This window comes from Hemibagrus wyckioides, linkage group LG08 (genome assembly GCF_019097595.1).
Source record: "Hemibagrus wyckioides isolate EC202008001 linkage group LG08, SWU_Hwy_1.0, whole genome shotgun sequence".
Taxonomy (NCBI): domain Eukaryota; kingdom Metazoa; phylum Chordata; class Actinopteri; order Siluriformes; family Bagridae; genus Hemibagrus; species Hemibagrus wyckioides.
The window spans coordinates 3,394,027-3,418,455 of NC_080717.1; the positions used below are offsets into that span (position 1 = coordinate 3,394,027).

The following is a 24,429-nucleotide window of genomic DNA, read 5'->3' on the forward strand; positions in this document are numbered from 1 at the left end:
AGTATCTCTTCTCTACTCTACTCCAGTGTCTCTTCTCTACTCTACTCCAGCATCTCTTCTCTAATCCAGTATCTCTTCTCTACTCTACTCCAGTGTCTCTTCTCTACTCTACTCCAGCATCTCTTCTCTAATCCAGTATCTCTTCTCTACTCTACTCCAGTGTCTCTTCTCTACTCTACTCCAGCATCTCTTCTCTAATCCAGTATCTCTTCTCTACTCTACTCCAGCATCTCTTCTCTAATCCAGTATCTCTTCTCTACTCTACTCCAGTGTCTCTTCTCTACTCTACTCCAGCATCTCTTCTCTAATCCAGTATCTCTTCTCTACTCTACTCCAGTGTCTCTTCTCTACTCTACTCCAGCATCTCTTCTCTAATCCAGTATCTCTTCTCTACTCTACTCCAGTGTCTCTTCTCTACTCTACTCCAGTGTCTTTTCTCTAATCCAGTATCTCTTCTCTTCTCTACTCCAGCGTCTCTTCTCTACTCTACTCCAGCATCTCTTCTCTAATCCAGTATCTCTTCTCTACTCTACTCCAGTGTCTCTTCTCTAATCCAGTATCTCTTCTCTACTCTACTCCAGTGTCTCTTCTCTAATCCAGTGTCTCTTCTCTACTTCAGTGTCTGTTCTCTACTCTACTCCAGTGTCTCTTCTCTACTCTAGTGTCTCTTCTCTACTCTACTCCAGTGTCTCTTCTCTAATCCAGTGTCTCTTCTCTACTCTGCTCCAGTGTCTCTTCTCTAATCCAGCGTCTCTTCTCTACTCTACTCCAGTGTCTCTTCTCTAATCCAGTGTCTCTTCTCTACTCTACTCCAGTGTCTCTTCTCTAATCCAGTGTCTCTTCTCTACTCTACTCCAGTGTCTCTTCTCTAATCCAGTGTCTCTTCTCTACTCTAGTATTTCTTCTCTACTCTACTCCAGTGTCTCTTCTCTAATCCAGTGTCTCTTCTCTAATCCAGTGTCTCTTCTCTACTCTACTCCAGTGTCTCTTCTCTACTACAGTATCTCTTCTCTACTCTACTCCAGAGTCTCTTATCCACTCCACATCTTGTCTCTTACTGTTTGTCTCAGCTCTTCACTACTCCAGTCTCTCTTCTCTACTTCAACATCTCTTCTCTACTCTAATGTTTCTAATCTTTTCTCTAAAAGAGTCCAAAATAATTGACCCGCTCCCCTGGGTAACTAATTCAAACAGAACAGGACTTTTGAGAACTAACTGATTTCTCTCTTTTTTTGCCCTTTGTTATTTTTAGCTACTTGATGTTTGTAAGCAGTAATTATATTTGATTGATTTAATTAAGCTGTTATTAACATGTTATTAGCAATAATGTTATTGGCAATAATGTTTAATATCTGTGTAAGTATTGTTGAGCTTGAAAGAACAGGAAAATAAATGTATCTTGAATTTTGGAGAGATCTCTTTAGAGAGAGAGAGAGAGAGACAAGAAGAGATAGAAAGACAGGAAGAGAGAGTAAGACAGGTGCAGTGAGACAGGGTTTGTGTGTGAATATCATGCTCCCTTTGTGAACTTTTAGAGCTCCAGTGAATGCATAATATCCAACCATTAATAAAATATACATTGAATAACAAGAACCTATTATAATGTCCTAGAAACATTTCTACACCTTTACCCTCATTAACAATGCCAGCGGACATGAATATTCATAAATATGCAAATTCACGATGTGCCTCTATTCCCCTTCCAGCAAACTGGCTAGTAAACTCATTTTTCTCAGGTCCACATCGGTGGAATTTCAGCATCACTCTCACGATATCTCGGCAAATTCTCACTGGTTTAGTCAGCGTTAACCAATCCTGTCAGATTAGAGCATTACCATGACAACCACAATCTGTTCAGCGCTAACATTCGGGAGGTCAGATAGATAGAACGCTTAGCACTTAAATGTTTTGGAGAACGGTTTCAAGCTAACATGACATTGCATTGCATTGCATTACGTTGCGTTGTTGGACCTAATTGATGACATAACACACTGGGCTTAGCCCCCCCCCCCAAGGAGCTCCGCCCCCCAAGTCAGGTTTATAGAGAATGGTTAATAAAATCAGAATATTTTTATCATTAAACATGACTTTTGAGTTCAGATGGACTTCAATCACAAACCACATTCTGTCTAGAAGTGTGTGTGTGTGTGTGTGTGTGTGTGGTATAAAAAAAATACTAGCCACAGGATTTGAAACAGGCTTTAACTTTGGCCAAATCCTTCAAAATCCCCAAATGAGATAGAGCCTACTGAGAGCAAAGAGAGAGCTACTGTCTCTCTGTCTCTCTCTCTCTCTCTCTCTGTATGAAAGGATCTGGCTCTGAATACTTTGGCTATAGCTGGATCACGTTCGGACGGCCACGGATCCGGACCACGGTAACTATGGAAACAGGTTAGGAGACCGTTTAAGGGCCAGCAAACCTCCAGCAGGGAAAATAAGGTACACACAGATATGCACGCACGCACACACACACACACACACACACACACACACACGTGTGTATAACAGGGTAATTTACTTTGTATGGTTTCAGTATCCATGCAGTCCGAAGCTCAGCTGGACTCGACATGGGAGACATCCATTACATCTGAGAAGGGGAGAGAATTTAATACAGATGCAGGATGTGTGTGTGTGTGTTAGAGAGTTAGGGAAAAAGAGAAAGAGAATGAATGCTACAGAGAGACTGAGAGAGAGAGAAATGAATGAATGAATGAATGAATGAATGAGAGAGCGATAGAGAGAGAGAGAGAGAGAGAGAGAGAGAGAGAGAAATGAATATGAGAGAGAGAGAGAGAGAGAGAGAATGAATGAATGCTACAGAAAGAGAGAGAGAATGAATGAATGCGAGAGAGAGAGAGACAGAGAGAAAGAGAGAGAGAGGAATGAATGAGAGAGAGAGAATCAGCAGACCAGCTGAAACACTAGTGTTAATTTACCCACAATCCCCCATGTATAGATATTCTCTCGCTATCTCCACCAATATATTCTACAATATTAATTAATAATAATCTAATCATTAAGAATTTATCATCTTTCAGAAGTCAGAATCAGGAACCAGGATTCCAGCCATGAAGTTTATAAAAGTTTGGCGGAATTTTTTTTAGTGGCAATAAAAAGCCCAGCACTGTTGAGTGCTTGATTCTGAATAGCTAGAAGATTTTAATATTCATGATCGAATTATGTTACTGATTTTTATAGTTACAATTCATTAAAAAAAAAAAAAAACAGAAAGAAGAAGAAGGATGAGAATGTTGGATGGTAGGGAAGGAGTCTCCAGTTTCAGTAGGGTGTAACAGACAGAGGTAGAGACATAAGAAATGTGGAACTTTTGCACTTTTGTAATGAACCTTAAATGTAAATAAAAACGGATAAATAGTACGATGTGTTGATTGTTAATTAAATGTATATCCAATTATTAGCTAATTGCTGATGAAAAACACATTATAGAGCATGTTGTTTTAGGAAATTAATCAACTTCTGGCTGAATTTGTAAATATATGACGCTAATCTGGTGTCTATATGCTCCAATGACTTATTAGCAACATTAGCTTCAGACATCACATGTCTCTTAGTCCCATGTATTGCATACATTTGTTGTGTGTGTGTGTGTGTGTTGAGATGGAATTCTATATGCACCGATGATCCCATGCTCTTCTGTACTCGTGAATAATGCAGAATGCAGTGTGTAAGGCTGATATGATGGTCACGACGTACACGCTGGTGTAAAACAGTGTGTAAGTGAAACCGCTGTAGAAACTTCACCTGATCAGAGCAGAGAGAAAGTCTTCACCCGCGTTACTCCTCTCTCAGAGGCTGGGGAGATGGTGACAGAACGACAGAAAGAACATGACAAATAAAACACTGGATTTTGAAACGTGGAGAGAGAGAGAGAGAGAGAGAGAGATGAATGCTACAGGAAAATAGAGAGAGAGAGTGAAAAGGGAGAAATAGAGAGAGAGATGAATGCTATAGACAGACAAAGAGAGAGAGAGAGAGAGAAATTAATGCTAGAGAGAGAGAGAGAGAGAGAGAGAGAGAGAGAGAAACGAATGCTACAGAGAGAATGAATGCTACAAAGACACACACACACAGAAATGAATGAGAGAAAGAGATAGATAGATAGATAGAGAGAGAGAGAGAGAGAGAGAGAGAGAATGCTGCTTATTGGAAACCACTAAAAGATAAATAAAAGTAAACAAAATAAATAAACAAAAAAATAGTGAGTGACTCAGTACCCAGATTAAACTTAAAGGTTAAACATTGCAAATAAGGATATAAAGATCATGCAAGAAATTAGCAAAATGTTTCGCAAATGAGAAATTTCTGCAATAACCTGAATAAAAAGTACATGCTCAGTACATAAAACTGAAAAACAAACAAACAAACAAATAAAGTGTTGTGGAAACTACTTAATCTTGTCATAATCTTGTCATGCTACAAGCTGCTCATGATTTAAAATAGCTAATCTCCAGCTGAAAGAGCTTTTTGCTAAAGTATAGCTAGCTACACTCACAACACAACAACAACTTCCTTTTTATCCTTTATTTTCACACTAACTTCCTGTTTGAACCTTAGAATAATCTCCTGCGACATTTTGCTTATTAACTTCAGAAAATTGGTTTATTAATTAGTTTCTGGAAAAGTCTAGCTAACTAACGTTAACAGGACCACAGCCATCCATATATGCTAACATTTTAAAAACTAGCTTGTCCTCATTGCTTGTTCTTTCCTACTCCCTGATGCTAGTGATTACGCTAAATACCCGAGCTCCACTGAGGCAGCCATTTTGATTTTCACCGAAACACAGAACACCACACCTAAATATAAAACGCAGCAAGCTGGAAAAACTGCATTATTATTATTATTGTTAATATTAACAACATAATGAAAACTGTAGCTAGTAGCATTGCTAATCGTAGCTTAGTCTTGATTGTAGCTTACCTCAAAGCTGAGGTAAAAATCCTTCATGGATGTTATTTATGAAGTCACAAATGGTTTAGATCAGAGACCATGAAGCACTAAAAATACCGAATACTCAACAAGCTGGGTGTATTTTGTGAAACTGGAAAAAAAGCGTTAGCGAAGTGCAACATGGCCGCCGCTATTCAGAGATTGAATAAAAGCACAGAAGTACTTCAAGAGTTTTAAAAAAAAATCCATTTATCCCTCTATTAATGATGGTACATTAAAAACGGCTTAAAATGGCCTGTACAGGGAGACCTTTAAAAGTGCAACAATTCCTTGCAGAGCACACACACACACACACACACACACATTGTTAGTGAAAAAACAGGTAAGTATGAAGTAAGAAATTGTCCAAGAGATGTCGAACATCATGAAGTCAAACTTTCTGAGTACCACAGCCAGAAAATGATGGAGTGAAAAAAGAAGATGAGGTAAGAGAGAGAGAGAGAGAGAGAGAGAGACACACACACACACACACATACATTCAGTCATGCTGCTTTTAAAAGCTCTCCGTGGACATGCTTAGTTCCTGGCCTGGGGCCCTGACAGATTCAGATACACGTGTACTATCTGCTTTACACACGCCTCAGGAAGAGAGAGTGTTAGTGTGTGTGTGTGTGTGTGTGTGTGTGTGAGGAAGCATGTCGTGTAATTTCAATTTCTTTCCTTTGATGTTCCAATGAGCAGATTTCTGATATCGCTAATGTTCCACATCTCTGGAATCTTTGTTATATTCAGTTAATCTTATCCATTTCTCTCTCTTTCTCTTACACACACACACACACTTGGACGTCAAAAATGTCAGATATTCCTATCCTTTTGGGGACATTTGGTCCCCACTGAGATATAAAAACATGACACCACCAAAGCAGCGCACACACACACACACACACACACACACACACACATTATGACTATTCCATCCCACTGCAGCTCAGTAAATTCCATTATCATTCACGAAATACCACCACGGGCCATGTGACGAGTAGAGGATGTGTAAAGAATGAGAGGAAAAGACAGCTGAAAAATTAAAGCAGGAATATATCCATGTAAAAGATTTGATTTGAAGCGTAATCATTTTAGGCGAGCTGCAATCGTCTGCTGCTAATACGTTCGCGAGGATATTAAACCCTCAGCAGTTAGGCGCGGATGGCGGGTCGGATCAATGCTAATCGGCTCGACACGGCCTGATGGAGAGCGAACTGTGACGCCATGGAGGAGAGGAGCTCACCTTAAGCCTGGCATTCATCACGCAGTCGTGTTTATTTAATCAATGGAGACGCCATTAGATAGAGAGAATGAGCGATGAGCAAAATACGAGGCCGATTAGGTGTAAGGCATTAGCGTCATGGCGGACCTGTTAGCAGGAGTGCCATTGATTTGCTGCGGCGTCACCGCTGGTCAGGGAGATCAAAGAGGCTGAGACTAAAGTTCACAACGGGTTTGATGTCTTCACCTCACTCGGCCCTGCGTACCCTGGCTATGGTTTCTTCTCTCCAGCTTTCCTCCCACGCATATCTTTTCCAGATATAGAGTCGTAATGCTAATCGGCTATCTGCGTCTAAAGGCCGCTCGCCATCTTTTTCAAGACGTCTGTCACCGTGACATCCGCTCACCGCCATAAACACTAGCGCATGAATAAAACATGGCCAATGATCAGCGGTGGCAGCAAGCAAACACAGTGTCGGCTTGTGTAAATATTTCATCTCCGAGATGCCGCACACCTTCCAGCCCCTGCTTCCTCTTTATTACTGACTTTTGTTGAACATTAATATGGGTAAGTCCATGGAAGCTCCTTAATCTGCTTCCTTTTGATGGCTCTTCTACTCGGTCTCGCTTTCTTCCTCCTGACTGATAATGTCATTACAGCACACGCTCCATCAGTCTTCAAATCTTGCTGACGTATTAGATGTCAGGCTGTTTTTCCCCCCCTCCTCTCTAAGTTAAAGAGTATTTGTCATCCTGCTCTCCATAATACTTTATTCTGCCTTCTAGCCATCAGAGACAGGGTTTCACAAAACACCCAACTTTTGATCAAATTTCTCTCCACCTCATGCATCTACGCCCAGTGGGATGTGTCAGCCACTCTAATAAAGATACATACATTGATGTGCTAGTGAGCGATGCGCTCAGAGATCATATAAAGCCATTTTCTGCTGCACAAAGTGTCAGAACTTTTAGTACCAGAAAGAAAAGTGTAACAGGAACAAACTTTCAAGACCTTTCCAGCTCTAGGGTGTCTGGGACCTGCTCAGTTTCAGTAGTTTCCAGGTGTGTGGTGTCTGGTACCTGTTGGTTTCAGAGGTTTCCAGCTGTGTAGTTTCTGGAACTTGCTCAGTTTCAATAGTTTCTAGCTTAAGGTGTCTGGTACTGGTGGTCTGGTAGTTTCCAGTCATATAGTTGCTGCTGTGTTGTTTCTGGTACCTGCTCAAGTCCAGCCATTTCAACTGTGCAGTTTCTGTTACCTGTTCAAGTCCAGTAGTTTCAAGCCGCTTGGATTCTAAGATCTGCTAAAATCCTGTAGTTTTCTGATGTATAGTTTCTTCAACCTTCTCAAGTCATGTTTTTTACATGGTAATTGCTCAATTCCAGTAGATTACAGCTGTCTACTAGTTTCCTGTTCAGTAGATTTCAGCTATCTCATTTCTGAGACCTGCTCACAAAGTTGCCAGTAATTTCCAGCTTTTCAGGATCTGGGATCATCAAGTGTGTGCTTCTGGTAGCTTTCTAAAACTCTGGTAGTTTTCTAAAAGCAGGAACTCAGCAGGATGAGTGGGCTACCAGTACTGTTTGTAGATGACTGGTTCCACAAGTTACATAGCACCTCTGGGGCAACTGCAGGTTAAGGTCCTTGCTCAGAGCAGGAATGCCATTAAGAGACTTGTGGGAGGATGTTGAGCAATTCTAAGATCACCAAAGACAGGGGTCTTAAGGAAACCGTCAATAATGGAAATCTGTCAAGGATAGTAATGTGCCTATATCTGTCTAAAAATTCCTACTAGCACCCCTGGGGTCTCAAAGTTCTGATCCAGATATTTAGAATCAAAATATTACAAAATATAATTTGCAGAGCCAAATGTTGAAATCAACAAGATCCGAATGCTTTGTACTTGAATAGTGTATTCTCCATCCAGCCCCACATACCGTGTTAAGAATATCCTCAAATACCCCAAAGTCTATTCACTTTTTCACTGCTGGACAGTTTTCTTTCTTTGTGCCTTATTGCCATTACAAATAGCAGTGCTCTTGTGTTGAAAAGCATTTGTCACAGACTTTGAAATAACTACACAAAGAAAGACATTTGGCTGCAACCACCTGGGGTTAGGCAGCAATGCTGGACACCTAGAGTCACCCTCCACCATGTTCCTTTCATCTCTCCCACTCATTTCCCTCGTCCCTATTACAGTAAACCATGAAATATGTGGGCCTGCAGTGAATAGAGCTGAATCTGAATAGTCCTGGAGCTGAATAGTCTGGCTGCACCTTGAAGTGCTCCAATTCAGTCTTCCAAACTCCTTGTATATCTTACATGTCACTTTAAAGGAAGTGGGTTGGAAGAATTATGGCGCTAGGCTGTGCTGGCTAACTCCAGATGCCTGGAGGTTCACAATCATGCCCTGTTATTGAAATATTTTATGGTGGATTTCAAATCTTGTGCCATCTGGTTTGTTGTAGTCAACTCTGTTGGTAGTTTATCAGTTGAAGTGTTTTGGATTTTTTTTAAATAGCAGTGGCACTAAATTCTTCTAAATAAAGAATACTTGCATAGTTTCTTTCCTGAAAAGTTTGCTAAATATTACTTACCCCTCACTTACCCCGTTCAAGTTCCAAGCCATTCATAGCTAGTTGTTTATAGCAGAAGTTTAGTCCGATCATGAGATTAACCCTGCAGCGTGATCGATAGCTAGCTAAAGTATCTGTGAGGTTGTTATTTGTTAGCAAAATCAGTTAAGCACAAGAAGATTAGCGCAACACGTTTCTGCTGAACAGACTCGGGAATTGAACTGTTCTGTGGTGTAAGATTTTTTAAAGGTCAAGGACGCTAGCAAGTTTTGGATCTCCGCTTCTTGCTCAGTGGAGGAATGTCTTTCATAGAACTTGTGTCAAAATCCTTTACAACAGTGTGTGTGTGTGTGTGTGTGTGTGTGTGTGTGCGTGTGTGCATTCAAAAGAGAGAGACAGTTTGAGAGATTTTTTTTTTTTTAAACTCACACTAAGCTTTTAATCTGGCACAAGTCAAAAGAGGGAACAGAATCAAAAGGCAAAATGCCGAAAAAACCCTGAAGAATAACATGCGCTACTATTCCTTTTGAAGGGTAGAATTTGAAGTGTGAAGTGTGTGTGTGTGTGTGTGTGTGTGAGTGTGTTGTCTTCCTTTGCCCTCAGAGTCAACAATTAACCCTTGGCTGCTCAGAAGTGTTGCCAGATCCTCTCCACCTCCGGGGATGAGTTTCATTCATACTTCGCACTAAACTCTATGACATGGAGTGCAGCCAAGCTGGCCTTGGTATGAACAGCCTGTGCCAACCTAACACACACTGTATTTCTCTCATACACACACACACAAACTCACCACCATGCCCGCTCTACACCAGATGTGAGTCTGCCTCTCAAACAAAGGCTCTTTCAGGCTTCCTCCTCAGGGAGCCAGCACTGTTTTCTCTCGGGTGAAAAGTCAAGCCAAACTGCGGATCCGACCCTGAACTGCCAGAATTCAAGGAGAAATAGTGTTATTAGTTTTGCTGCATAGTTTTCACATTCCTCCCAGATTGTTTCCAGAGAATAATGAATTCAGAAGTCGCTGCTTGACAGCTCAATGGTCATTAACAGCCATTCTTATTTAATTCTCATTTTGGCGTCAGCTCTGTAATCGGTGATCTCTAAAGTGACCTGAGATAGAAATGAGACTAATTAAAAAGCTGACATACTGTAAGAAAGCTAGCATGTCTTGGGTAATGGCTGTTACAGCTTTAAACCTGAGATTGTGCTGTTATTCCTGGATGGAAATTCACTGGAAAGTTCATATTTATTGGCGGTTATCACTGAGTTGACAAATCTGAGAATTTTGGGATCAGTGTTCTTCAAATTAGAGGATAGTTGATTGGAAAGCAAGTTGAACAGTTTAGGAGTGTGTTTATGGGAATTTTTTGAAAGGTGTTCTATGGGGTTGAGGTCAGGACAGTCAAGTTCCTCCACACCAAACTCCCTAATCCATGTCTTTATGGAGCTTGCTTTGGTCACTGGTGTGTAGTCATGTTGGAACAGGAAGGGGTCATCCCCAAACTGTTCCACAAAGAGCATGACATTGTCCAAAATGTCTTGGTATGAAGCTGAAGCATTAAGAGATCCTTTCACCTGAACTAAGGGGCCGAGCCCAACCCCTGAAAAACAACACCTGAACTCAATCATTTGGAGGTGTGTCCCAAAATGTTTGGCAATATTGGAATGATCTGGAATCTGCAGCCAAACTATTCCTTTTATGGATAATACAACAAATCCCTGCTTTATACTTTCTCTTGTCTCTTCTGCTCCATCCTGATCTGGATCCAGCTCAGATTTTGCTTCTAGCACATTGAACTCTAACGCCCCTGTTTCACATCTATTAAGTATATCAAATCCAGGTTTTCATGCGGGTTTTTACTCATCGTTGTTGTTTGCCATACTGAGAATTACTTCCTGTTATTTACTTCTTCTGTGTTTTCTTTATTTTATCCTGCTCTCTTTTCCTGAATGTTTTACCTTTACCTTATATTTAAGCACCTCAGAACCGTTGGGACCATAATGTCATTTCAGGAAAATTTAATCTTCTAGTGAATAAAATATTGCATTTTAAATAATCTGGTCATTATTTAGTAACTGTTTTAGTAGGATTCTGATATGATCAGATCCAGGAATGCTGATTTTCTTCAAAGTTTGCTTAGAAAATTGACTAAATGTTGAAGTAAACCTTCCACTAATAGCCGATCCTCTGAAACCCACTTCTGGCTAATTGTTTAGCGAATTTGAATTCAATGGCTAAACTTTGCTAAATTTTCCATAATGGAGTCAATACAGGGATTCTGAGTTGAGAATTCAACAACACTGAGGTCTTATAAGCTTCCTTTTTCTTTTCTTTTTTTTTTCCAAAAGAAGGATCATGAAACATACGGTATATCCCTAACTACAATTTAATTATAGCTAAAATCCCATTTTCCACCTGATCAGACCTGCATGGGGCTTTCGGCTTGACAGCTGTGAAAGACAATCTGCTGAGACACCAATTATACACACTTTGCACTTCAGATTGCGAACATGCGACACATGCCATGAATTTCTCACCAAAGTTAACGCTGATTATTTTTTTTCTGGTTTATGGTTGAAATGAAAAGTCTTCAGTTGTTTATCTGGATGGAGTGAAGGAGAGAAAGATTTGTTAATGCTGCTGTAGATGAGTATGAGTAATAGTATAACCCATCATGGTGCTGAGCAGAAGGTCAGTGATTCAAGTCTCAGCACCACCAAGCTGCCGAAGCTGGGCCCTTAAGCAAGGCCCTTAATCCTGTCTAGGCCAGGGGTCCTGTATCATGACTGACCCTGTGCTCTAGCCTCATCTTTCTAACAAGCTTTCTTGCACAGTATGTTACTTTAATTCATGTGACTAACACTAAACCAGCATTCTGGACACACACACACACAAACATACACAGCATGTGTCTCAGTGTGTGTGTGTGAGCCTCAGAGCTGAAGAATGGCAGAAATGTAAACAGTCGAGAATTCAGTGTTTAGTTCGCTCTATAAAGAGACTGTGGGTTTTTCCAGCTGTTCCTGCAGTGAAAACTTTGTGATTTCATTACAGTTTTGTCGGTTACTCCGAGTGAAACAGCGGGTCCTCTATGGAATGATTTTTATGGCAATCTATACACACACACACACACACACACACACACACATATATATATATATATATATATATATATATATATATATATATATATATATATATATATATATATATACTTCTCACAATGGAGACTGTAGAGTTTATTAAAATTCCAAACACACTTGATCTTCTACAACTACAGAGTTGTGGATGTGACTGTGTGGATGACCCAAAACACCACAACCTCCATAGACTATAAAATATCTATATAATAACTAAAAAAAAATAATAATAAAAATTAAATCAAATAAATAAATACAGAAAAATTAATAATAATAATAATAATAATAATAATAATTATTATTATTATTATTATTAATTCTAAAAATAAAGATGTTTATATTCTGTCATTCCTTTCAGGCCAGACATTTTCATCAACAACACCTACACTGCTCCATTAACAACAATGCAAAAAATATTTTTTTAAAACAACGGTCATACAAAAACATTCATTCATTCATTCATTTTCATTCACCACTTTATCCAGGTTTGTAAGTACGTTATCGTTTCCATATTAACAGAGTGAGGAGTTGTTGCTGTGGTGAGGTTTTCTGTAAGGAGATGTTCCTTTAGCGTTTTATGGAATGATTCTCCAGCGTCAAGTCGTAGCTTTTATTTCACATCTTCACTCCTGAAGGCTTTACAAACTTTATTATTATTATTTTTTCCTTTTTTGTTATTTACTGAGAAACAGCAATTTGTACTTCACTCTGCCTCTTCTTGAAGATCGATTTTCTGGTATTTTATGAATTTTTTGTCCTCTTCTCTTCTATTCATTTTTAAGTTGATTCTTGGCTTGAATTTCTATCCGTTCCATTAAACTCCGTGTCTGACGTGGCTTTTACTCCACAGAGAAATATACAGCACTTTCCTAGACAGTCTGCCTCAACCTCAACCTCAACCTCTTTTCATTGTGTTCTTTAGAGAGAATGCGATTTTTTTACTTTTTTTTTTTTTATTTTGTTTCATTTTCCTCTCAAGAGTGATATAGAAGTTCAGAGAGAGAAAAAAAAAGTCTACAATGGATGTGAGAATATCAATGTATGCAGCTTTGTGTGAGGTACTTTGCGGGAAAAAAAAATAGAAATAAATAAAAATTACAAGCCCGAGATCAAGTAGCATGTTTTAGCAAAGATGAGTAAAGATGAGTGAGTTTAGTTACGGAGAAAAGGTTCGCTGTGTGTATTTCCAAATACACGACTCGAATCTGACCCCTCGTCCTACTCGTCCTGCTCGTCTCGGAGGAAAGAGATGCTCTTCTAGTCTCCGTTGTTTGTTTTCCTGAGTGAAATACTGACCCTCCTGCATACCGTCCAGGACCCCTGCTATACACACACACGCACACGCTGCATGCTAACCTTCCTCCCTTGACCTTTCACCTTGCAGACAACAGCCTAGCAGCTGTAAGGGCCATGCCTTCTGTCTGTCAGCACCCACCCACACACACACACACACACACACACTCTGCTTTTCTCTCTACCTCTGTTTCTCAATTTAATTCAGTTAAATCTAGTGTTGTGTTATTGGAATGAAAAATAAGGGTACATTTATATTCCTAAAGCTTCAGGGCCATAGTTTTCAAATGAAGAATAATAGAAAAATTATTTTCTTTCGAACAGAACATTGTTTCACTCTTTTTTTTTCCTGGTTATTTAATTTATTTCCTCTTTTGGTCTTTGATTCTCTCTCCGCAGAACTCCTGTATAATAAGAAAGAAGGCAGTTATGCCTAGAGAGCAAGCACATATGCATATATATAGTATATAGTTAATTGTATATCTTCTTTGTGTGTGTGTGGTTGTGTGTGTCAGTACTGTATAAGCTCTCTCTCTCTCTCTCTCTTTCTCTCTCTCTGAGGATCGGTGCTCCAGATGACCGACGGAATGACCTCGCTTCTGCGCCCAGACTGAGCGATTTGCCATATGGCCTCTTAGAGACCACTCAGACCTGGATCCCGGATCACACACCCACATGGACACACACTCGCTACCATTGGTGCACCCAAGACACACTCCTAACCTGGCCTACTTTCATGTGCTACATTGCAAAGTTCTGCTTCTGAGCATTTCCTCTGAACCTCCATTCTGTAAGGACATGGCAATGGCATTGCATTGCATTCATAGTCGTAAATAAATGAGCGTTAATGTCACTCATCCTCTGCCGATTTGCCTTCTGTCGCTACTGTCTTTGTATTAGTCCTCCCTCTGACATTCCTGTTTTCTCTTGGGTTTATGTCCTTAATCCATTATTTCTCCTGATCAAATATCTTAAAACATTAACACTTTCCATTTGTATAGGCATGACCATGAATAACTTATGGATTCAATAAGCATTTTTTTGTTAAGATTATCGGTATTAGTATCACTATCTTGTCCTCATTCTTTAGCTTGGCCATGTGGCGCGTATATCACAGTATCCTGAAGCTTCCAGGTAAAAGCATTATGCCTGGAAGCTGACAAGCAAGCAAGAGATTAACAGAATAAAGAAAGAAGATAGAAAGCAGTACAAACAGATCAGGTTTCTTAGAGAGGCCAAAGAGCAGCTGGTAGACCTGGTGCTGCATACAAAAGCTTCCAACCTTCCCTCTCTCTCTCTTTGCATCTTTCGGTCTCTTTATGATATCTACATCCTTCACCCCTCCCTTATTTCTGCATGTTGTCTGTCTACCCCCTTTTCCTTTTTTGCATCATTCTATTTTCGCCGTCTAATCTTTAACTTTTAATCCAGCCTCAGATCCTTAACTGATGTTTACGGTTTCCTTCTTTTGTCTCTCCATCACTCGTTCTCTCTTTGTGTTTATTCTTTATTCTTTAAGAACTAGAATGATGGAAGGATAAAATACAAATACATTGACATGGTAGGGAAAAAACTGTCAAAAAAGCAGTAGAGATTTTTATGTCGATCTATTGTAAAAACCTTCGGCTACTTGTAAGATTCCAAACAGCTAAAATTAGGTGTATTAGCATAGCATATGGAACATATTGTAGTCATGATCCTTAATATAAGTCTTATCTCTTAAACTCCTGTCTTGGTATGATGTTTTTGGATCTAACTTTTGGATCGGTACGGATGCATTTGGAAGGATTCTAAATATTCCCTGGATTGAGTCCCAGGCTCCCTAGCTCCTTTCATCTTCACATCCTCTTCCAGTTTAGAGATTCCCTATTCATTTCTAGCACTTTCTTCAGAACCTACAGGAGGTCCATATCCCTCTTGGGCTCCTTATTCCCTTTCCTTCTACAGAGGCTTACAGTTCTTTCCAGCTCTCTATCCTTTTCTATGTCTACAGAATCTCCCTAGCTTCATCCTGCTTTCCATTTCCCCCAGTCTACAGCAGTGCACAATCACACAGCAGTCAGAACCTCGCTGTCCACTTCCAGTCTACAGAGATTAGCTCTCCCCATTTGGCTCATCAAACCCTTCCAGGTGTCCAGAATCCAGCTGCTTATCCCCTAGCTGTGTACAGATGGTCATGATCATTAGCTCACTATAGCGGTCTATAAGGAGATCTCAAACCTCTGTAGAGTAGAAGGTTATGGAGACCTGGAAGGAGATATTGAACCTCTGTAGACTAGAAGGAGCTAATCAAAATGAAGGTAGAATGCAAGGTGATAAGGAGGTAAAAGTAGATAGCCAGACTCAGTGGACCTTATAGGAAATAGTGAGGCCCTGTAGACCGGACATGGATAGAGAGTTGGAAAAAAAGTAATAGTGTGGTGGATGATATGAAGCTTCTGTGGACTGGAAGAGGATAGCAAGCTACAAGTAAATGGTCAGCCACAGTAGACTGTTTGTTACTGGAAACATGGAAGGCGATTTTGAGTCTATATAAACTGGAAGCATTTCTGGGTACATACTGTATTTCTTGACATATTATGCAAATGAGAAATAAACACCTTGACTAGGAAGCCCCTTTCCACAGAATCTCCATACCATTCTTCCATTTTCTAGAGATGTTTACTCTGGAAATTACCTTTCCATCTATAAAGAGTTTCCAAATTACTATCCCCTTTCAGTCTATTAGCTTTCACCTACTGAGCCGATGAACTATACACACAATCATTATTATTAGATATCTGTCAAGTCTATAGAGACCCAATACCTACTTCCTAATTTAAAGTTCCTTTCATATTTCAGAAGCAATATGTCCTCATCCAGGTCACCCATACCTTCCAGTCTACAGAGGCTTCCTAACTTCTTGCAGCTACTCCAAGTCCTTCTAGGCTCCACAATCTCAGTATCCCTCACTATTACTTTCCAATCTGTAAAAGATCCTTACTCCTTCCCATCTTTTTATTCCAGAAAATCTCTCAATACCTCTTACTATTCAATTGCTTCTTCCAGTTCTGCATTCTTTCACAGGCCTCTATCTTTCTTCACCTGCTTAACCCCTTGCAGTCTCCTTCTAGCCTACAGAGATTGAATATCCCCATCCAGATCTCCAGTGCCACCCAGTTTACAGATCCTCCCCATTCCTGTTACATTTCTTCCAGACCACAAAGTCATCCTAACATCTTCCAGAGCACTCATTCCTTCAATATTTGCTATCTCCTGTCATATCCTCTTCCATGTGTATATACCACCACCCCCATCTTTTCCAACCAACTACAATCTCCTTTCCAGTTTATATGGGATCCCTATTCCGTACCTCCCAAACCTTCCAGTTTAAAATGGCTCCCATTTCTATTCCGCCTCTCAATCCACTTCCAGTCTAAAGGTGCTCTTTTGCTGCTTCCACTTCACTATTTTAAAAGATCTCTGCTCTTTTTCTGCTCTTTATCCCCTTCCAGATTGACTCCCTATTTTCTTCTACTACCCCCTGATCATCGGATGGCTGATATCATGAGCTCCTATCCCTTATCAAGACCTTTCAGTTTACAGACCTTCACTATCCAAACTTCTAGATACAGATGATCCCTATGCCATACAAGTTTCCCAGTCTACATAGGCTTCTTAACTTAATGGATCTCCAAATTACCTGCTAATGTATATATGATGCATATTACATTTCAGTCTAGATGAACATACTGATGACCGGAGCCCCAGTAGCCCCTGGCACCTCCATCTTACTTTATAGGTTACTAAGGCTGCTATTCGTTCTTCCATTTAATTTTTCAACCCTTAAACCCAAGTCTATCCCATTCCATTCCATCCCTTCCAACTTCCCATTTTCTTTTCATTTACACACACAGTATGTCATGTCTTCCAGGTCCTGAACCCCTTCAGTCCACAGAGGCTTACTATCCTCTTCAGGCCCCAATCTCCTGCTAATCTCCAGAGGTTCCCTATCTCCTTCCAACCCAAATCCCCTGCTAGTATACAGAGGTTCCTATCTCTTTCCAGCTGACAAACCCCTTTAAAGCTCATAATACCCTGTCGGTCTACAGAGATACACTGTCCATTTCCAGCTTCCTATCTTCTTCCAGCCTACAGAGATTCACAAAAAACGCTTCCAATCCCCATAAAGCCTACCGAGACTCTGTATCCCCTTACCCTTGTCCCAAATCGGTATAAAAGTCTACTTATCCGTAGTTATTTAGTGAATTATTGAAGACTGCTCTCAAATTAAAATTCATAGAGGATCGCCGGCCCAATTGCATTAATTTTGACATTAGACTATGAATAATATCATTTATTTATATGCATGCTTAGTCCAGGATGGAGTCTAATATTAGATTCAAGCAGGATGTTTTACACTAATTATCTCAAATCACACAGCAATATTAGAACTTTTCCATGGTGGGTGTAATAGGAAAATCTCATCACGGTGGTTCTGACATGATGCTATTAATATCATCCATACAGGGTGTTCTGAGGGTTCTGTAGCTACCACTACATACATTTCGAAGGAGTCTTACAGGATTTAAGGAATCAGATCACATCATGATAAAATGAAACAAAAAAATACATCAGTTTGAACAAAGCTCCGTAAAGGGTCATCAGACACAACAACCGGATTAGCATTTACATTTGATTTAAATGATGTGCGTGCGTATAAGTGTGTGTGTGTGTATGTGTGTGATTTTCGAAGTCTCCTGGAGGGCTAATGATGGAGAGATGAAGAGGAGAAGACCTCAGCATCACAGCATGATTTATAATGCAGGCATATTTAGCTAATCAGCCAGGAGCTTCCCGCACAACTGAGGAGAATGAATGATGAAAGAGATGCATACTGACGTGTGTGTGTGTGTGTGTGTGTCTATGCCTGTTCGTGGGTGTGTGTTAGGTTGACAGAAAGGTTTAGCAAGAAGGCCGTAGGCTATAAACAAAAAAATTCAGACAGAAAAATCAACCAGCAAAAAAGCATATTTCATATTATCGCCTCATGACTCCTCGAGACCTGATCCCATCTCGACATTCTGCGTTCTTCTCGCTTTCTCTTATCAGATTGACATTATGATGAGGTTTTACTTACTTTCTCAGAGTTCACAAAGTTAAAAAGAGAGAATTGCTCCAGGCCAACAGTACAGTTAGACCCCTGTGTCTGCCTCTGTGTGTGTGTGTGTCTGTGTGTGGCTATATATTTCTGTGTGTGTGTGTGTGTGTGTGTGTTTGTGTGTCCGTGTGTTTATTTTGCCTGGAGTTTGTGTTTAGGACATCTGGAACTTATAAATACTGAAAGAATGTGTGCTGTTGTATTGAAATCCGAACCTCCTAGATGAAATCGCATGTTTCTCCAGAAGGTTTTAGAAATATTTTTCTGGAACATGAAAACCGTAACCACATACAATGATGTATAGAGGTCTAAAAATAGACAATTGAACCACAATGGAAATAATTGTGCTATAGTAGGCTGGAAGAATACAATATGTACGAGACAACGGCATTATTACAAATGTGCCAAGTGTGCAAAGAGCCAGTTTTTAGTAGCGTAACTATTAATAATAGAGTCACAGTGTACTGTAGTAAGTGCTGTGACACAACACTAATCAAACACTGAGAGATGGAGAGGTGCGGCATGGGTAGGGGGTGTAGCTCATTATAGAAGAAATAATACACATTCTACTTTTTATCCGTTTATAGTCGGAGTCGATCGCTTGCTTTTAGCTGGCTTGAAGCTTGTTACAGAGCATTTTGTCTGCATTTTGTCCTGAACAATGTCAAAACTCAGTGGTTAAAGTGCTGGACTAATGATCAGATGGTTGCAAGCTTGAATCCCAGGTCCATTAAAAGATCCTGCTGTTGGGCCCCTGAGCAATGCCCTTAACCCTCAGCTGTATGAAATAAGGGTGTCTGGTAAATGTAAATGTAAAGCTTTGCTTTACCTTTAAGTGGTAAATAGAGCTGACACTGGAGACTTCTTCCATATGCTAAATACAAGCAGAAATCTTTGTATAAGGTAATATATTACAATGTCAGTGTTGTCACCTAGTCCAGTATTTGATTCGAGACAGGTTTTATGCTGGACACCTTCTCATTTTATCCAGGCTTGGGACTGGCTCTGAAAGTTAACCCTCCTTCCTGAGTGGCTGGGTTAGCTCCCTGACCAGAAATTGAACCCGGGTCATGGAAGCAAGAGAGCAGAATCCTGACATTGGGCCACTAGGGGACAAGATAACATGTTCGAATAAACCTATGATTTGCCTTGCAGCCAAACTAGTGTCATAGAAACTCCTTCTGACCAATCAAAATAAAGAAATATAAGTTAATGTTTGGCGATGGACTGATGATTAGACTGCCGATTAAGTTGGACTGATGAGAGATCTCTCTTGTTAATGCTCTGTCCTCTTTTTAAAAGCCCAAGAAAAGCTGATCTGAGTGCATTTCAATTACTGCTTCATACTGGACATCTCCAAAGGCTTGAGACAGATGGAGCTCTGGTTAGGAACCATGTGCAAATCTGCAATTTAGCTACACAACCCCCCCTTCCTCTCATCATCATCATCATCATCACCCCTTCCCTTTCTCTCTTTAGGTTGCACTCTGTAAGCTCTTCCCACGGTTCACTGTGGATATCCTACAAGTGCACTCCTGTTTAATTAGCCTCTAACATCTGTTCTGTTATTGCAAAAAAAGAGGCTCAGCCTAATGGTGCACTGGCTAGAGAAGCATCTCTCGACTGTAGGAGGTGAAACACATCATTACCAACAATTCAGTACACAACAATGCTTCTGACACAAACAAGTTGCTTAAGAGTTGCTCACCATCGTGGTACGCCATGTGCTAATTAACGATCAAGTGATAGATTATAAAATGTGTCAGGTTGCGTGCTTTCGCATAAGCAATACTTGCCATAAAAATACACACATGATATAACAAAGGTTGGTGTTCTTCAAGTGCAGTCTTCCTCATGTGCATTGTTAGTGGTATGATTGAACCTGTGAGTTTTTTTTATTGTTGTTATTAATTCTCCAGAGTCATCCTCAAACAAGTGTGACTACATCCTCTCTTCTGCTAGCTGCTGTTTGTAGAGCAAATCTCCTGTGTGATTCCTGCAAGAAAAAAGAAGTGCGATGAATTCTTCCTCTAATTAGTTGCTGTTGCAACAATATGTCTGCCTTTCTTCATCTGGGAAATACTCCGATCTGAGCAAGAGCAACACAAGGTGATTTCTTGTTTGTACTTACGTTCTCAACCAAATGCTTGATGTCAGTTTGTACCGTCAATCTGATACTGATAAACATAGCAGCAGAGCAGTGCTAACGCACCCGGAAACGTTCCTGATCTTATGGAAATATAAAAGATGCATCTGTTGCACCAATGGAAGCTAAGTGAAAGATCCATAATTTAGTGTGATGGCACCTGCTCTTACTCTTCATCAAAGGTTCCATTTCGCACCCATAAAGGTTCTTACACTTGTTGCGCTAGGCAAGAGATATAACATCCCTTCAACAAATGGTTTCAGGAAGAACCTATTTAGGAAATGTAGAAGCGATATCTATCTAAAGAAGCCTAGAAGAACCGCTGTAGAAACCGTCTTAGAGCACAAACTCTTAGAACAAACAGATTACATATAGCTCTCGCAAAGATTTTTCAAGGATACTGCAACGGTTCTTCACGTTACCTCTGAGGGAACTGAAGGTTTCTCTTTCAGATAGGATTCCAATTAGGAAAAGAAACAATGTAGGAAATGTAGAATTCCATGCAAAGTAGCTCTGAAGAACCCTTGTAGAATCTGATTTTCTGTAAGTGCTTCTATCTAGCACTAAAAGGCTTCTTCAATCTGTTTTAGAAAACAAAAGAAGATCTTTCTTTTTTTAGAGAACGTTCAAGAAGAACCAATTCATTTGTATCCGAAGAAGCCTGAAAGAACCCTTGTAGTAACAGTGCTTTAGTTTCTAGTTCCTCTCCCAGGAGAACCCTTCTCATTTAGGGTAGGTTCCTGATAGAAATTCTGTAGAGAATAAGAAGTATTTCCATCCATTTATTTCATCCATCCATCCATATTACCCAGCACCATGGCAACTACACAATACTCTTCTCTACTGGTGTGAAGGTGTTTTCTTACTTTCTACAAATCCTATGATAGATCTGACTTCTTTGGTCTAATAACACATCTCTGCAATGACTAATCTCCATACCTCACCCCGAGTCTCTCTCTTTCTTTCATCAGTAACTGGACATCAAGCTGTGACCTTGACCCTTTGCTGAAACTCATAAACACCTCAGGAACCAACCCACCTTCTACGCCGACATGTCGCCTCCACCCTCACACCTAACACATCCACAGGCAGCCCCTGAGACAGAGGTCCATGTGGTGTTCCGCCACTGTGTTGCAGGCTTACGTCTGTGTGTGTGTGTGTGTAGGAGAGTGAGTGTGTGTCCTTGCCGTTAGCCAGTCTTATCGATTTAGAAAGTGTCGGCAGGCTTCAGAAGCAGATGGGACTGGAATGGAGTGCTGATGCCAGTCGCAGGCAATCAGCATCAAACCTGTAGCACACTCAAGGTGACACATCCACTTTACACATGACTACATTTTCGATATAGTAACACACCACGACAGCTTCACCTGAACTTATGCTAGCTGGCATGTTTCGGTGTCTGGAGAGCACTCGACATACGGTGCTGCTTTACACAACCTATGCCTTCGAGATCAATTTCAGGCTCTGTTTGCTTTGCTTTGCTTTTTTTTTTTTTAGATCTTCCTTCCATCACCATTAAAGTGATAATGGAATAAAATTGAATGAAATAATGTTGAACATTATTAACTCTTGTTTTAAAAAACAAAACGTCTGTAAATTGATATGCATTATTAATTCAGCCCATCTTTATTTTCTGTGACATTATAATACATGATGTTTTTAAAGCTTAATGTATTAAATACCATCACAATCATAATCTTCTCCCTGTCCTATAGATTAGATTTCATTGGAATCATTGGAATGCTAACATTATTATCCATCTCAGAAAACACATTGTCAGTAAAAACACACTTATTTCCAGTCAGACAGACCACAAAGGTGACAAGGTGGTCAACACACAAGGAGCTGCAGAGCTCCCAGTTCAATCCTGATCTCTGGTTCATGTCTGTTTAATGTTCTCACTCTATCTACATGGGTTTCTCAAATTCCCCAGTTTCCCCACAACATGCCAGTCCATCTACTGGTGTGAATATGCCTCATGAAGCTTCTCTCTAATGTTTCCTCAATAGTCTCTGGATCCACTGACCAAGTCATAAACTTGTTGAATTGTTGTACATTTCTAGCATTTTCTAGTTGGTGCCAACTAACTTTAACCTCTATTCTACAAAGTCTACGGCATTTGAAGTGTTTTCCGATGGAGACTATCACGCCGTCTTTGAACTGCCGTTGCATCAGTCATCTTTCGGCAGGAAGGTATTAAGTCTATAATGAACTTCACTGACCTGTTAGTTTCTCAGGAGCTCTTGGTTGCTGCTGTAGAAAGGACATCATCAACATTTACATTTATTTAGTGTCCAGTGTCACCCAAAAGAGGATGAGGTTCCTCTATGAGCCTGGTTCCTCTCAAGGTTTCTTCCTCATATCATCTCAGGGAGTTTTTCCTCACCACCATCACCTCAGGCTTCTCATTAGGGATAAATGTTAGTCTTTTAAAACTAACAATACCCATTGTTAAAAGCGCTATACAGCTATACGCTGGATCAGATCACACGGGCCAGCCTTCGCTCCCCACGTGCATCAGTAAGCCTTGGCCTCCTATGACCCTGTCGCCGGTTCACCACTGTTCCTTCCATGGACCACTTTTGATAGATACTGACCACTGCAGACCGGGAACACCCCACAAGAGCTGCAGTTTTAGAGATGCTCACAGAGATGCTGGTCTAACTATCACAATATAAAAATTGGCATGGAAGGTCAGGCTAAAGTTCTACAGATGCACCAGTCATCATCAACCTCATGAGCTTGTCCAGCACCAGTTTGGTCCTAACAATGTTTTAGGAAAATCTATGGCTGATGTATCAAAATTATGTAACTGACAGCAGGGTAGTTTTATCAGCTCTGGTCTGGACATCACAGTGGATCTGACTGAACTCAGAGGAAATCGACCTGTTTGGTTTTGTGATGCTTTGACCGTCACGCTATTTACCCTGTGGTTATTCAGTTATTCGTCTTCAAGTGAATTATTCAGAATGTCTTATAAATGATTCAGTAATGACGGTGAGGTTTGTAGCTACAAGACTGAAGGATGTCCCAGGTAAGACACTTTTTTTTATAGCACAAGAGCATGAATAAGATCCATGATCCATCCTAGTTCGAGTGGCTTAGTTAACTTTGTCAATGAACTTTATTTAAATCCCTCAGCGAGTGGCAGCAGTGGGCCTCCAGAGCCGCTGGGTATACTCTCTGGTTTCACACGACGACAATGGATGCTCTCCCCGGAGAACAATTAGCAGTGTTTAAGCACAGCTCAGAGTGCAGCAGGGGGTCAGAGCCGAGCCACGGCTCCAGCAGAGAGAGGATAGAGTCTCACACACACACACACACACACACACACACACACACACACACACACTCACACACTCACACACTGAATCCAGCAGTGCAGCGCCGATATAGTGAAGTGTCTGAAGAGTATTGACACAAGCTCAATAGCAGAGTCTAATAGAGGCTAACCTGAAGGTCTATAGAAGCTGTTATACACTGTAGGTGTACATATATGTGTGTGTATGTGTGTGTGTGTGTGTGTGTTGTGGGTTAGCTGTATAAATTATTTCAAGGTTCCTGAGAAGGGATGGTAAAAACTCCTACACATTGCACTCAAGCAGACGGATGGCCTTCCTCTAGAGATGAACAGAAGCAGCTGGTGCTCAGGCGGAATTAACAGGGATGTGTGTGTGTGTGTGTGTGTGTTCTGGAGAGACGAATACTCTCATGGTGATCCTACTCTTGTCTCCATGGGCCACAACTCGGCACAGATTGATGCGTGTGCATCCTTATTCACACTGACACTCTTTTAAAGAGTGTGTGTGTCCAGGGAGAGTCTGGCTCGGAGTGTGAACGGAAATAATCTCAACGTCAGGAACTCTAATTAGAATTCCTGGTGGTGTGAGTGCGGAAAAATAAACACCGCACACACCTACGTGTACGTGTATAAAGTGTACAGGTGTGCACTGTATGTGAATGG

The 24,429-nt window shown here is 40.5% G+C and overlaps 1 long non-coding RNA gene across 1 annotated transcript; it reads left to right on the forward strand.

Annotated features, from left to right (window-relative positions):
• The first annotated feature begins 2,265 nt into the window (after positions 1 to 2,265).
• Positions 2,266 to 22,081, forward strand: LOC131357809 (uncharacterized). The gene is made up of 3 exons (XR_009205322.1): positions 2,266 to 2,439; positions 20,239 to 20,428; positions 21,437 to 22,081. It is a non-coding gene; the product is annotated as an uncharacterized LOC131357809 (long non-coding RNA).
• Positions 22,082 to 24,429: the final 2,348 nt, after the last annotated feature.